This window comes from Polyodon spathula, chromosome 6 (assembly GCF_017654505.1).
Source record: "Polyodon spathula isolate WHYD16114869_AA chromosome 6, ASM1765450v1, whole genome shotgun sequence".
Lineage (NCBI taxonomy): Eukaryota > Metazoa > Chordata > Actinopteri > Acipenseriformes > Polyodontidae > Polyodon > Polyodon spathula.
Window position 1 is genome coordinate 64175950 of NC_054539.1, and position 15873 is coordinate 64191822.

Below are 15873 nucleotides of genomic sequence, written 5' to 3' on the forward strand. Positions count from 1 at the left end.
TTGGACCTTGCCTGGAGCTAAAGTCATTGAACAGTTTAGGGGTTCTAGATGCACCCCAGGCAACTACAATAACACCATTATTTGCAGCTATTTAAAATAGCAGTCTTCATAAAGAAAAAAAAAACATAAAAACAACTGAAAAAGACTTTCTTGGTTTTTTTTTTAGCAGCATTTTTTAAATATTTTGGAGTTTTTACCATATTACTGTTTTTAGAGGATATTAACTCATACCATCTGTCGGCTAAGTATTTTCATAATGCTTTTTGAAGAAACAAGCAATGCCCTGGAAGCAGCAGTGTTCACATGACCACGCGATTATCTGTTTTTAGTCTCTCTGCACTGTACTGGCATCCTGTGAAATCCAATTTGAGCCAGCCTCTCGTAAATTGTTTGGAAGACGTGCTTGTTTCGGATGCTTCCATCCAAACTTCTCTGGATTTAATCTTCAGCCCAAATGTTGATTAAAGCAAGTGTTTCTTAATCGGTCCAAGCCATCCCTGCAGCAATCTGGCTCATTGTGGATTTAATCAAGGAGCCGGCTTATCCCACATCTCACTCCTATATGACTTGCTACTCCAATGCTGTGATTCCCATATAGAATTTGAAGCAAACTTGTAAATATTGTAAATAAGCATGTTTTAGTTTGTTTTGTTTTTTGAATTCTGGTCTTTAATTTCTGGAACTTGATCGTGACCCCCCGGAATCTTACCACCACCCATTCCATTATTTAATGTCACACATTTACTAAAGTTGTCATCTCTTTATGACAAACTATCAATTAACAGTTGAATAAACAAAATGCTTTTGATGGCTACTGACATTCAACTGGCATTACTTTCTTTAAATTGACATCCCTGTAAATATGCTTAGGTTGATTTTAAGAATTCATACATTTTAAAAGTAAATAAAAACATAACAATGTTACATAATGTTTTTTAAAAAAAAGATTTTAAAGGCCCTATACCTCAACCCAATTTGTTTACAATTTTTAGCATTCCAATTGTATAGCAACATTGTACACACAAGTCATTTTATAATGTGAAATTTTATAATGTGAATTGAAACATCGTAAAAAGTAAAGGCATGGACACACCAGCGCGTTGCTTCACTTCTTTTTTTTTTTTTTTTATATGTGGTAGACAGTGCCACACCAGCATGTCTATACCCAAGCATCAGTTCCCTATCTGAGTATTCTTCACAGCAGTATATAAAAAATTATCTGTTTGTTTGTAAAAAGAAAAAATGAAAAGTTGTATCCTGTACATAAGTTTTAACATAATTTTCCACTGAACTTGAATTTCTTAAAAGGGAATTTAGTTTGTCTTCTGAAATAAAGAACCTTTGCCTTTAATCACCTTTAGTACCATGCCTATTTAAACATATATAGATAATCGCAGTGTGTGGGTGTATATGTATTTCTTGTGTACGTGTGTGGGTGTATTTTTATCTGTATATACATTTTGTATACAGACAACTAATAAAAAATGAAAACACACACAAAAAATGTTTTTATTTTATCTAGCTAGATTACTCTGTTTGCATGCCTTGTCTGTCACTATCTTCTTTTCTATCTTCTTTTCTTTTGGAATTGGAATACTGTTTGAATGTACGTGAAGTTTATAGATAAGCTTTAAGTTCAAGGTAGTGGACATTGTTTTCACTTTGATAGAAGCCGTGAACTAGACTATAGTGCGAGCATACATCTCACGGAGTAAACATATCACGGATAACAATCTGCTTGAATCTCTACCGTCTGGCTTCTGGGTGCATCACAGTACTGAAACTGCTCTGCTCCGGATTGTGAATGATCTCCAGCTCAATGCTAATGCTGGTGCTCCCTCTGTACTTGTCTTCCTTGACCTAACAGCCTCTTTTGACACCATGGACCATGATATTCTTCTTGATTGCCTTCAGAAGTATGCTGGGATCTCTGGAACCTGTCTCTCTTGGATGTCCTGTTACCTATCCAGACGCATGCAGTCTGTTTTTTTTTTATGGTGGATGCAGTGGTGTTGCAAACCCAGCCACATGTGATGTCCCCCATGGATCTGTTCTTGGGTCCCTTCTTGTCAATATCTACATGCTTCCCTTGGCTCACCTCATCCGCCAACACAGCCTCATGTTTCACTCATATGCTGATGACACCCAGCTCTACTTAAAACTAACCGTGGTAGCCCCTGTGCCATGGTCTGGCTCTCGGCCTGCATTCAAGACAACGAGGCCTGGATGTCTGCCAATTTTCTTCAGCTGAATACTAGCAAATCTGAATTCCTTCTAGTAGGATCTAAAACTCAACTTAAGAATCTTAATATATCTGCCCTGAACCTTGGAAACTGTCTGCTGCTGCCTTCCCCCACAGTATGAAGCCTTGGTGTACTTCTTGACAGTAACCTCTCCTTCAGTATCCTCTTCCTACTACCATCTTTGAAACATCTCCAAAGTCCATCCCTACCTTTCCCTCCCAGATGAGGAGAAATTCTCTATATGGTGGTCTCCCGGCACTGACTGCAGCTAGTTCAGAATGCCGCTACTAGAATCCTTACCAGATATAAAAAACCTGATCCCATCACCTCCTATCTTGCCCAGCTGCACTGGCTACCTGTAAAGTTCAGGATTACTTTCAAAACTCTCCTGCTCCACCACAATGCCCTTCATCACACAGGTCCTGAGTACCTCCTCAACCTGCTGACCCGCTATGTCCCTGCCCGCAAGCTGACGTCCTCCGACTGTGGCCAGCTTGTTATCCCCAAGGAAAAGTGCACCACACTTGGAGAATGCTCGTTCAGCTTCATGGCTCCGAGTCCTCTTCATGCAAGGCAAAAACTTTTTTACAGTGAAATAGCAGGTCACCCAGTTGTACTTCTTGTTGAGAGAAGGTCTAGATCTGGGGTTTCTTCTGGAGTTGGAGTAGGGACTGCTCAAACATCGATCTCAACCACTTCAGGTTGCTCGGTCAACAACACCACATCTTTCTCTCCTTGTTTCTCTTGGGGGTCAATCTGATATATGACAGTTGTCGAAAAGCAGGCATTTTGCGAAGTGTTTCCAAATACTAAACTCCAACATGCAGAAATCACATTCATTCCCAAGATACCTCTCTCTACACCCAGGACCCTGAATATATCAAACATGCAATTATTACTCCCCCTACTTCTACACCACAGCAAGCCTCTATGACTACTGATAGGGCAGGGATAATGCTATCATAAGCATAAATCCCTGTTAATTGACCTACAGTGGCCGGGGTCCTCGTTTAAATCTTGGCTAAGTACAGCCAATTGGGGACACCTCTGTCCACTCTGGTCAGATACATGAAAAATGGGCCTTCTTGATCATCCCATCAGTACACTGGGGCAGCCCGACATGAAGTCTGGTGTTGATCTACAGGGGCTCAACTACTTCATAATGGGTTATGGACTGGTACATTACTATCGATGGTAGGCTGGAACTGTGCTCTTATCTCTTTCGTAATAGAATGGGTCATCTCCGCTATCTGGCCCTGCATTTCAGATACAGTTCAGCATGAACTTTGTTCTTCCAGGTGTCCAGATCCAGGGTAGGTCAGAGAGGTGAACTCCCCACGTGGCTGTTTAGCTCACCATCTCTTTTGGTCTGCCAACAGCTTCCTCATCCAGAATCCCGGCATACCGCAACAAAGAACATAGTGGGTACATGACGTACTTGGTGCTGATGATCTTGGCAAACTGCTCCTGGCTGGACTTCAAAGATCCACTGGTCTCTGAGCACCACATCTTGCATTCCTGGGTCCGCTGGACTCCTCTTCTGCACCCTATGAAACAATTCATGGAGAAGCCAGGTTCCCATACAATTCCTCCAGCACCTTGAACATTTGTGTTGAGTTAGTTTGTTCAGACGTGGTCAAAATCAACATTTCTCTTTTTGCCTCCCACTCTAGCACACTAATTATGAAATCAACTTGCTGTTGGTCATTTAAATTTTGTGACCGAAGCATGGTCATTAGCTGGGCCCGCCATTCCCCAAACCTAATTCCACTATCCACCCCCTGGAACATTGGGATTCAGTTTATTCTCCCAAGATGATTCAGCAAAATCCTTTTCTTATAACTACATCTTTCTTCGCAATACAGACAGCTTCCCTAAAAACAGCAAAAAATGTGCACCATGTAAAAACCATTAAAACTTTCCTATAAAACATTGTTGGGAGGCTACTTGTGGTTTCAGGAGAATAATATAATACGGTCTTTCAAATTAACATGTTTCATTGCAATGCCACAGTCCCAAACAACATTTTAGCATAATTTGATAAGACGATAGTTGAAGTATAGTCACCTGGGCCTAAAAAGGACTCAGAATCTCAGTTAGCAGGCCCTCTCAATAAAGCTGGAGGCGACCAACCCAAAAGCCTCCAAATCTGCTTGTCCACCTTGGCATAAGACTTATTGGGCTCTCTTTAGGCTCTATTCCCCATCTCCAGTGCTGTAATACAAAATCTTATAGTGGAAGCACGAACAGCACTTAACATCTACCCTCCCTCAATTAGTGTTGTCCAGTAATTAGTGGTTATACACTAGTTACACCTTGATCTCGGCCCTCCCTACTCCTATTTGATCTTCTGACTGGGCCACTGATACTTAGCTTAAGGTAGGACCATGCATCTCAGGTGTGTATAGGGAGATGGTTGGATGGTGCCTGTTCGCTGCTCATGATTATGGAGGGAGGTGTCTTGAAGAGAAGTAGTAAAACTTCTTGTCATTAAAACCAATCAGGTTGTTGGTGGATAAAAATCTTTCTGCCAAGTATCTTTACTTCTAGGCCAGATGCCAAATGCAACACAGACATTGGCATATACATACTAAATAGTCTTTCCTTAATCAAAATGCAGACTCAGAAATGTAATTCTGGAATAAGTACTTAGTTTAGCGATAAGTTTCTGACCGGTCCTTCCTTCCATCGGGCAGCCATGTCTTTATCTTTCCATATTTCTTCTCAATGTCCTATGATCCCTGTTACGCAGTCCAGGTCTATTTTGCTAGATGGACGACTACCTATGTCCTTTGTTTGGTTCCCCCTGCAACCATGCGCCCCTTCCTGTTCTTTTAGTTCCCTTTTTATAAGGTACTATCAATGATAGTTAATTGGTGTGAATGGAAAACACCTGTGGCTAAATTGGGAATTAGGGGACTATTAACTCACTCTATTAAGCCGTGCTCTTGTAGAAATAATAACACACACTTAGCAAATAAATAACATAAACAAAGCAATCCAAATAAACAAAAAAGTGATATCATTTGGCTAATAAACAGTGTAACATGAACAATAACATGCGCTAAAACAAAATAACTATACAATACATACAAAATCAAAACAAACATAATGTGCACAACCCCAACTAATTCATAGTCACTTGTGACATAATTAACACATTTTATTCTATTTAATTAACATCCAACAACTTCAAATTTCTTAAAGGTAATTATGAGTATAGACACATTACTAACTAGTACACTGCATAATTAGCCATAATTAGCCCTCATTATTAGGTCATGCTTTTTTTTGTTAAGGTTTTAATCACTTATTTGTGTTTTAGATTAGATGATTGGAGTCACTATACAGATACATTGAGGTATAGGGCTGAACTGCAGATGAGCCAGTTCATGCAAATTCTGGTGTGAATTTCACATAGTCCTACTTATGAATAGGATTCAGCACAAGGGTGCATGTTTACTCCTAAATTCACTTTAGTTATATAACTGTTGTATTCAATCCTATTTTTTTTTTTGGGGGGGGGGGGGGGGGGGGGGTTGATGACCCTTTATGTTTTATTGGAAGTTGTCTTTGTATTCCTGCACCTTTTCCAGTTACCAGTTGAAAACCCAATAAATAAAAACAAATCAACATTATTTAGTGATAATGACATTCAATAGCAAAAGTATTTTTAGCACAAAAGGAAATCTGAAATAAAAGTATGTTGATTTTTATTATTTTAATTACGTTTTAGTTTTATTTTTGCCCTCATCGTGCACATAAGTAACAGCAATTGAATTAAGCAAGCAAAACCTACATACACCGAGTATGGGTTTGTTGAGAAATCTCAGGGGCATCATGAAAAAGGGCTCGTTTTATCAGGGTTGTTCAATATTTTACAAATAAACAAGAGGGAGAAAAAACAGCCCCTGGCAGAATGACAGCTAACTACTGAGACACTTTCTTGTTACTTTTTATTTTTAAATTTATTTATTTCATACATTGCTGAAGTAGTCATGGGTCCAAAGAAATTAGGCCAGCTGACTAGCACAATAAATTTCCTCTGCTCTCACGCTGTTAGTTTACACATTAACTCCTGAGAGGTAGGACCCAATCTACTACAGCCACAAGCAATGCACTTGTGTAGTTTTATTAATTAAAGAGGCCCTCTTACAAACTTGTTTTCAATTGCATATGACCTTGTCATGCATGTTATTATTTTGTAGGCAGAGATTATCTTGTTTATAAATACAATGCAAAGTAAATATAATATGTTTGAAAATCAACAGTTCATTTAGGGCTAAATTATTTGACGGGCCCTAATTTTAGGTAGTCACAGAGCCCATATACAAAATACATGCTCTTTGAACCATCTTTTAATCCATGAGTTTGACATTCCCAGAAAAAAAATGATTTATAAAATAAAACAAAAATATTATTAAGCTACACATCAAAATGCATCTAGTCTGTACCAGTTTTGCAAATATTGTGCCGTCTTTGTCTAACAGCTACTGTATTGTTTTATTCTGTATTTAGGGACTTCATTTAGAAGTGCAAATTGGCCAGCACTTTCCATTATGTAGTTTCAGTATCAGCATGTTTTCTTCCGTAGCTACTGCTCACAATTCCCTTCTCAGTGATGCTGTGACAGGCTTTTTAAATGCCTTGAACTTGGCTTGAAGGAAAGTCTGATGCCCTATCCTGTTATTGTGTTCTTTTTTTGTAATTGCTACTTTTGTAGCATTTGCATACCTGCTAACTTTGAACAGTTATTTTTGTGGGTGGGGAGGGTATTAAGTATACCTAGATTTTTTGTATACAGATCAGTCGTATGCTACAGCACCTTACAATAAGCATTATACTGTATAATAATTTTTACAATTTTAATTCATTGATATTTATAACAAGGCTTTATAAAATAACAACCTCTGATTGGTTAAACAGCATCACATGACCGTGCATATCTATAACGTACACCATGGCTTGCATACAGATGAGCCGCTCCATACTGAATAAATCACTGAACCAATACATTCTAAATTCCATGACAAACTGCCATTTTATTTGTTACTGGTTACAAAACCACTGCCGAAAATAAGTGGCATTCCACCTATTTTCTTTAATATGGGGATGAAACTCCAGATAAATGGTACACACCAACGTCCTGAGTGAAGACAGCAGTCCACCTGAAAAAATACAAATAAAACAAGTGCACAAAAAAACTACAGCATGAGCTGTTAATGTACTTAAAGACTGGTTTAAAGAAAAATAACATGGACTTTCATTTCAAGGAAATAAGTAAAAAAAAATCTCAACAACATTAAGGAAATTGTATGCCAGTGCAAGAAGTTCAACTGGGTATTCAGTATTCAGTCTCCAGTTTTATAACGCTGAGCTGGACTAAATAGATATTTTAACAGCAGAAGTTTTAACATATTTGCTGGCAGAGAGTTTAAAACAAGTATTCCTGTCAGTCATGAAAACTTTTGGAAAAGCAGGTAAAGACATGGTCAGACACCACCCCCGAATTACCGTAAAGTCTGGCTTGATCTTCAACTTAATCTGGCACAACTTGGATGCGAGGGTGTCCGACAACTGAAAAAAACATCTTTTGAGATCCGAAAGGATGAAAACAGACTTGAATATGTCACAAACTCATCTGAAGATATAGCTTCAGCATCCATGGCAGCTGCTCCACTTACTTCTTCAGTGTTATGTGAAACTCCATCCATCATCAGTTTGTGCCCAGTCCTCTAGTTTCTATTGAGATGCCAGCAATTCATAATAAATGTGCAATTTATTTTTAATAAGTGAACAATATATTAAATTAAATTTGAGACTATATTACACTGCAGATGTATACACAATATATGTTTCTGGTTTTGTCTTAATTTAAAATGTGTTTTAAGTATTTCAATTATTTTTATCTCCCAAATGACAGGTATCCATGTTATAAGTGGTATCCACTTCGGGTCGTGTGGCTCTGATGATATATACCACTTCTGGGTTGGTTAAAGGCCCTTGGCTTAAGCCTCAGGCTTGGTATATATCATGGAAACCGCACGGCCTGGCATGGTTTATACCTTACATATTCTATTTTTTTTTTTTACTGTGTACCCTCAGGAGCATGGTGTGTGGCAGACTTGGCCTCGTTTACATTCTCCCAAAAAAAAAAGTGAACCCAACTCAATCTAAGTAATGATTACAGGTTATCTGGTTTGCAGTGTTCACCCCCTACCAATAATGTCACATTTTGTTGAACTACAAATAATCTATGCACAGTTTTTAGAACAACTCTTTTTATTCAAAGCTGTAGTGGTTAAACTGAACACTGTTATATGAGGTTAAATGTCAGCAAAACTTTCAAAGAAAATGCAGTACTGTACTTTGTAGAAGCACCTTTTGCAGTAATTACTGCTATGAGTCTTTTTGGATAGGTCTCTACTAGCTTTGTACAATAGGGTGGTGACATTTTTGTCCATTCTTCATGGAAAAATTGATCCAGTTCTGATAAGTCTGTTGGGGATTGTCGATGGACTGCAATCTTCAAGTCTCGCCATAAATGTTCGATTGGATTCAAGTCAGGACTTTGACTGGGCCACTCAAGAACATTAATTCTCTTCTTGTTCAACAGTCTGACCACAAATCCTTTTTCCACATGTCTGCAGTATCATCTGCATGCTTTTTCGCAAACTCCATATGTGCTTTAAGATTAGGCTTTGTGAGTAATGCCTTCTTTCTTGCCACCCATCCATACAGGCCAGCTTTGTGTATGGACCTGCTTATTGTTAATGTGTGAACACTGCCTCCCATCTCAGACACAGAACTTTGCAGATCTCTCAAGGTTATTGTTGGCTTCTGAATGACATCCTGATGTCGCAAATAACGTTGAATCAGCTAGGCTGGTCAGTAAAACATTGAATCCTTTTGTATGGAGAGTATCAGTAGCTAAGGCTCATGGTTCATCAACTGATTCAGATTCAGTTGTATTGAGTTTGCCCACGGATGATGATAAACAAACTACAAGTTGGGTGCCTGCTAATATGAAAAACAGTGAGTTTTGGCCCCCTACTGTATTCTGGATGAATGGCATCCCTTCTAAAGTGACCTTGTGTGAGCAGAAAGAAGTGTACAGTAACAATGTGTACAGATCCAGAACTATTGTACATGGTGCAGAAGTAACCCTGACACATAAATTAAAACATAATCCTCTTGTTAATTGTGCATATAATATGTGCCAAAGCAAGTCATCAGTGGCTGGGCTCAGACTTTGTCCGGCATGCAGTCATTTGGCTAAACACTGTAGAATCTTGTTTGAATGCAATGATTCTGTAGGTGTTTATTTCTCTCATTTAAATGTAAACTCAAAAAGATATTAAGAGAATTGAATGCATGAGTTGTGAAAGGGTCACTTAGTAAAATGGGCGCATCTGGGAAAATTAGAATGTGAGGAAGGTGTCCCTACTAAGCTTGTACAAGTGTCTTGTAGGTACGAAGTCAAGGCCATGGCGACTACCTGTGATGTGAGACGATGGATTCGAGAGCCTATTATCGTGTTCACTGAGCCTACCCGAGTGGAACCTGAGACCGAAGTGGAGTCTTACTGGGAGTGAGCTGAAACCCCGGACATGGATTGGAGAATTTAAAATGAAATGTATTAATGCAATAATATGTGTTATAATCCTTTGTATTGTTTGCATAATCTTTAGTTTGGAAAATTGTGTAAGTGTGTAATCAAAAGTAACGCGTAATGCTGTTTTAATTCTTAATTGTGAAACGTATGTATTTTCTTTACATAAAATCATGCAGTAGAAGCTGGTATAGTTTGATACAAGTGGACAGTTTTTAGGCAGTTTCTTATCAAGATGGGCTTGATTCCCAGAATTGAATGCTAAGTTTCTGCAGCACCCTTTTTAGCCTAAGAAAATGTTGTTAAATGTTGAAATAAGGTTTAATATGCTTGCTTTTTACTATAAACTATTTGTGCGTGTAAGACCATATGCTTAACACTGCCTGTTATAATAATATACATGAAATTGTTTCTCATCAAGATAGGTTCACATTTAAAATAGTTAGTAATCGTGTTCTATAGGGAGTAAACTGTCTAGTTTGACTCTGAGTTAAAAGATGATGCAACATAAAGAGATGTTGTTTGAAATATAAAATAAGAAGCTTTAAAAGTAATTTTAAGAAAAAGAATAGAAGATGGGTTTTAAGAAAGTAAAAACTTTATAACTTGCTGTGAGCCTGTCTTGAAGTCGTGCCAGAAAGTAAAGGGATAGTTGGCATGAAGAGCGGAGTTCTCTTATCTAACAGCGTCAAGGTTAGAGTGTCTTCTCGCCATAGAAAAATTGGAAAAAACTTTGATTATCGCTGGAAATTGGAAAACTAAGCTAGAAAACTGGTTTTAGCTGTTTTTTGTGCAGCTGAAAAAAATAGGAGGTCGTCCGCAGTTCAGCTGAATTCGTGCTGTTAGGAAACTCATAGAACAGAGACATTACAATCTTACACTTAAATAAAAAATAAATAGATTATCCATGAAGAGAAACTCTATATTGGGAAAAACATAAGATGGAAGTTCCCTATAATATCTGTTAAGCACACGCCTGTAAAGAGAGAAGGAAAACAAATTTGAAGAACAGAATGGCATGAGGGAATATATTATTAGACATTAATACATATAATCAATATAATCATAACTAATAGTGTTGTATATATTTCAAACAACACTTATATATTCAACAATAACATTAGTGTTGTATATACTTTAAACAACACTTATATACTCAACATAACATTATAGTGTTGTATATATTTCAAACAACACATATATTCAAAATAATATTATTTTCTTTGTTTCACCTAGCTTTTTAGATAGAGGAGGGGTCAAGAAATGAGCGGGTGAGATCATGATCGGATGTGTAGACCAGGTGTCGTATCTTGAACAATTGCTGACACAAGGCTCTAAATTTGTAGGCTGTTGTGTGCCAAAGAGATAAGAATTAGACTTGATAAAGATTCTCCATGTATTCCTATGGAGACGAATCCTATAAAAACCTCACACTTTTTGCAAAGGGGTACCACATTCAAGACCTTTGCTTGACAGGGTGAAGTGGTCCATCATTTGCAGATCTCCACCAGACTGATTCCTTTGTTCACGCTACTTTTCCTTATAATAGGAGGTAAGCATATTACTAACATTGGTATATCTTACATGTATTGGTTGTATTGCTATAAGGTTTTGAAACTATGTTTTGGTTTTAAGAGAGTGTTATATTGAATGAAACTGAAATATAGAAGTGGGTGCTTGTAGACCGCATGTGTTGGAATTTGGAGGTCTGATCAACCTACCTTTTTCCAAATATTAAAAGCATTTTAATAAACCGAAGGAGCATTGCTCTGATTCGTAAAACTTAAAATGAATGAGTCTTGAGTGTCTTTCTTTCCGATTAAATAAAGGTTATATGGACTTACTTACAGCTCGTCCAGTGCTCGAACATAAACCACTAGGAGTTTATAACATCTCTGTCCTCCTAACGTCTCCCCTGAGTTAAGAGTGTGTGCAGAGTAAACAGAAAATAAATAAGACCGAATAAAAAGAGTACTTGAAAATCTGCAAAACGCAGCAGACGTGACACCGAACCAGTTTCCTGCTTGCCCTGCTGCTCAGTTTGGGAGGGTGACCTGATCTGGGTAGTGTCTGGGTGGTATGATGCATCTTCCACTTCTTAATGATGGACTTCACTGTGCTGAGAGGGATAATCAGCGCCTTTGAAATTTTCTTGTACCCTTCTCCTGCTCTGTGCCTCTCTACCACTTTATCTTAATATACCTGAGGGAAATTGTATATACTGTATATACTGTATATATGATGCTTGCTTTAGAAAGTTTACTTGACGTAATAATGTATTACGATTGGTAATTCAAATTATTGGGAGTTTCTTACGTCTCACTGGGATAAAATCGTGAGGCGTGGCAGCTCTGAATTTGATGGAGCATGTAAAAATATATGAAACTGATAAAACTGAATATTTTCCTTTAAACTTGTGCACTTGGTGTTCTTTTGACAGGGAAGCTGTGACTGTTACAGTTTTTAAGGCAAGATTGAAAACACACTTTTATAAAACGTCTTTCTTATCTTAGTGGGTTTTAATGTAACTTTTAAATTCCTGTATTTTTAACATTATTATTATTTTTTTTAATATGTAGCAGTTATGTGTGTGACATGACTGGAGACTTTTATACAAAGGTACTGTGTTGTGTAAATGTAATTTTTTTTTTAACGTACTGTACTGTGCTTTGTGATACTTTGTATGAAAAGCGCTATATAAATGTAATCAATAAATAAGTAAATAAGTGTCTTTCTCTCAGTCTTTTTGTAAAGAAGAAAACAGCACACAAAAACACAGTAATGTTAAAATGAAATAAAATAAATATTATCTTAAGTAACCTTCCTCTAAAAAGGTTTATGTTGTGTTTTATGCTACTATCATGTATCATTTACTATCAACTGTATTTAATGTATTAAATTTTTTTTTTTCACTGTATATCATGTATTATGCAATTTTCTGTATTTGAAGTATTATGAATTTTCTTGTTTTTACTGCATCTTGTAAAGTGCTTTGTGATGGAGGTCCACTATGAAAGACACTATATAAAATAAAGAATGATTGTGAGGGGGTGTGTGTGTGTGTGTGTGTTTGTTTTTTCTTTTAGCTTTGAACTAGTCTTTGGCTAGACCATTTGCTGCCCAGTCAGTGTGCCTGCATGGCTTGGCTTTGATTTTCTTTAAGTATCCACACACATAGTCACACATACACAGCCCAGGGTAATATCTCTTCAGTGTAATAAAATCAATGGAACCATAGCCCTTTTGCCTGACAGTATTGTCTTGGTATATTATCTGGTTTTGACTGTGGCTTCAAATCATAGTAGTCGTCAGTTAAATTTTCCCCTTCTGAGCTGAGAATAGTGTGGTAATGTCACAGCCACAGGCGACTGCTGTTCACAGGATGGTTTACCAGCGAGGCAGAGGCTCCCGGCCTGTCACAGTGTATATATCTCAGGGCCTATGTCTCTCTCCTATTCAGGGTTTTCAAGAATTTTGCCTGGAGCAGTCGCGGGACTCACCAAAAGAGAGATTTTTGTTTAACACTTAGCAACATTACCACACTTCACTCAGGCTTCTGATAGGGGAAACATTTAACAGACTGCTTTAAGTGCCAGATAATGCACAGTGACAGTGCTGAGGTATGAGGCTGCGAAATCTATTAATTTATATTTTATTCTCTTCAGTTCTGCCCGTTAGCTGTTATCTCTTTTTTAAGTAGTTTTGGCATGTGATGATCAGGGCAGAAAAAATGTACAGTATCTGACTAGAAAATGTGTATTTGGTTAATGGGTAGGTTGAAACCAGGAATGATGGCCATGAAATACAAAACCTCCAACTCCTCTTAGAAAATTAGAAAAAAAACATCTTCCTTTTTAAGTACCCTTAGAACATAGATGCTGAAGTCTACCAGCCTGCTGGCTGTTATTTTCCCATGATCATTTTATACTCAAACAAAGCAGAATAATTCAAATCTTGTCACATGTGCTGCATAGCCAGAGCATATTTATAAACCAAATTGAATGAGTCAGATTGCCCAGCTAGGATCCTACATGAGAAATGAAACACAAATATAAGTATTATCTGTATAGTGCATATCAAGTAATCATATTTGTGTTTATATAAGGTAATGCTGTCCCCATGTCAGATAATCTGAACTCTGTTCCCCATTTTGTTACTCATTTGTACTCATATGGACATAACACAGCTTCTACAGATAATTCACTTGCTTTGTTAACTTGATGAATGTATTCATTGCCTTGCCAATCTTTGCCTTGATTCTTGCCTCCAGTCTGGCTGACAACACCTCTCAGATACATGAAGGAGTCGGCATTGTCAAGTTCCTGCTGTTCAGATGTAACATTTTGAACAGAGTGTATTTAATTTGTCAGGAAGAATTTCATTTGATCTTGTTTACACTTGTAGTCTGACTGGCTTTTAAAGAATGAAAAGCAGAAATGTTTTTTTTTTTTTTTTTTTTTTTTTCTGTGTCTTACCTTTTTGCTACTGCTAGCAAAACTCCATGCCTTCTTTTTTTTCCAAATACAAAAGGTGTCATAAATTGTGCTTTACTGTTTGTTTTGACTTCAGCTGGGCTCATGTTGAGATTTCAGTAATTGAAACTCACACATCCAACCCAACTGTGGGTTTCAAACCTCACTCTTCTCTTTACCGGGGTTGTTGCAAACTGCTGCTTCCTGCACTGAAATTCCACATGGTTTTGTAGGCAGGCAGTAGCAGCCATTTTGATAAGGTCTTACATTCCAATCTCACATTTTGAATCCCATTGAGCCCCCACAGCACTCAGTAAAAGAGAATGGATTGTGCATTTAATGGATTGTTTAATCATTGCAAGGTATAGAGCAGATTCTAGAGTATAGCAAATTAATAGTTATTTAATATTTTATAGTAGGTGGATCAACTGATTAGCACCAATTTTAAAATGTTATTGAAATTCAGCTCTTTGGTGACTATGTTTGGTGGATGAATGAAAGAAAATAATCTGAAGTTATTCCTGGTAGACTAAAATTTGAAATGAATAATGGGTTAAAAAATGTGTTACTCTCTTAGTACTGATATACTCAAAGAACAATTTGAATATTTTGTTGTACACCTCAGGTTCATTTAAACATGTATTAATGACTACCAAATTTTTTTTTTGGCATTCAAATTTCATGGCAGGTGTGACAGTGCCCATCACATGGACAACCTAATTAATTACATACACAGCAGTCCTATAACTGTTTATGTGTAAACACTGGAAAGAAAACGGAACAACTAATGACATATAAAACAGAAATGTGATCACTTACGTGTTTGTGGTCCGTCAAACGCAGAAACGGTAAAAGAGATTAAAAGAGATGCTTTCGTCTGGAATTTGTATTGAAATATTTTTGAGCTTGAACTGCATCCTTGCTGCTGAAAATCTAAATAGTCTATCTCTTTAAACAGAATCTTGGAGTGTGCTTGGTAATTTATGGGAACAAATATTCCAGGGACTGCTCTAACCGCTTGGAGAAAGGATCTCCGTGACAGCAGGGAATCAAAAAGCACAAATGAGCGAGAACGAATGTTTGCACGTGTACTCACAGTAACACTGCTTTACCTAATACATTTGAAATACAGACAGATGCTTTGGCTTTCAGTAAAAAGAACACACAATATAACTTACTTCAAAACTAATTCTGAGGGTTTCTTCTTTATATGATGTCTAATATGGGCACTTCACAGAAGATACCTGATACTTGTACTAAGAAAATATATATAACTTAAATTTGTTTTGCACAAAGAAAGTCAAAGCTGATAAGCGTGATAGTACATTTTATTTATTTTTTAAATGTTTTACCTGAAGAAACTTACTGAGATAAATCATCTTTCTAAAAAGTGCCCTTGGAGAAAATGATGACAGCAACAGAGCAGAATAAAACCACTAAATTGCACTCAGACTTATATTAATTAATGACATTAACATACAACTATGTTTCAGAAACCACAATCGCAGTTTCAAATGACCCGAGGCTTATGAATGGTTAATGTTAT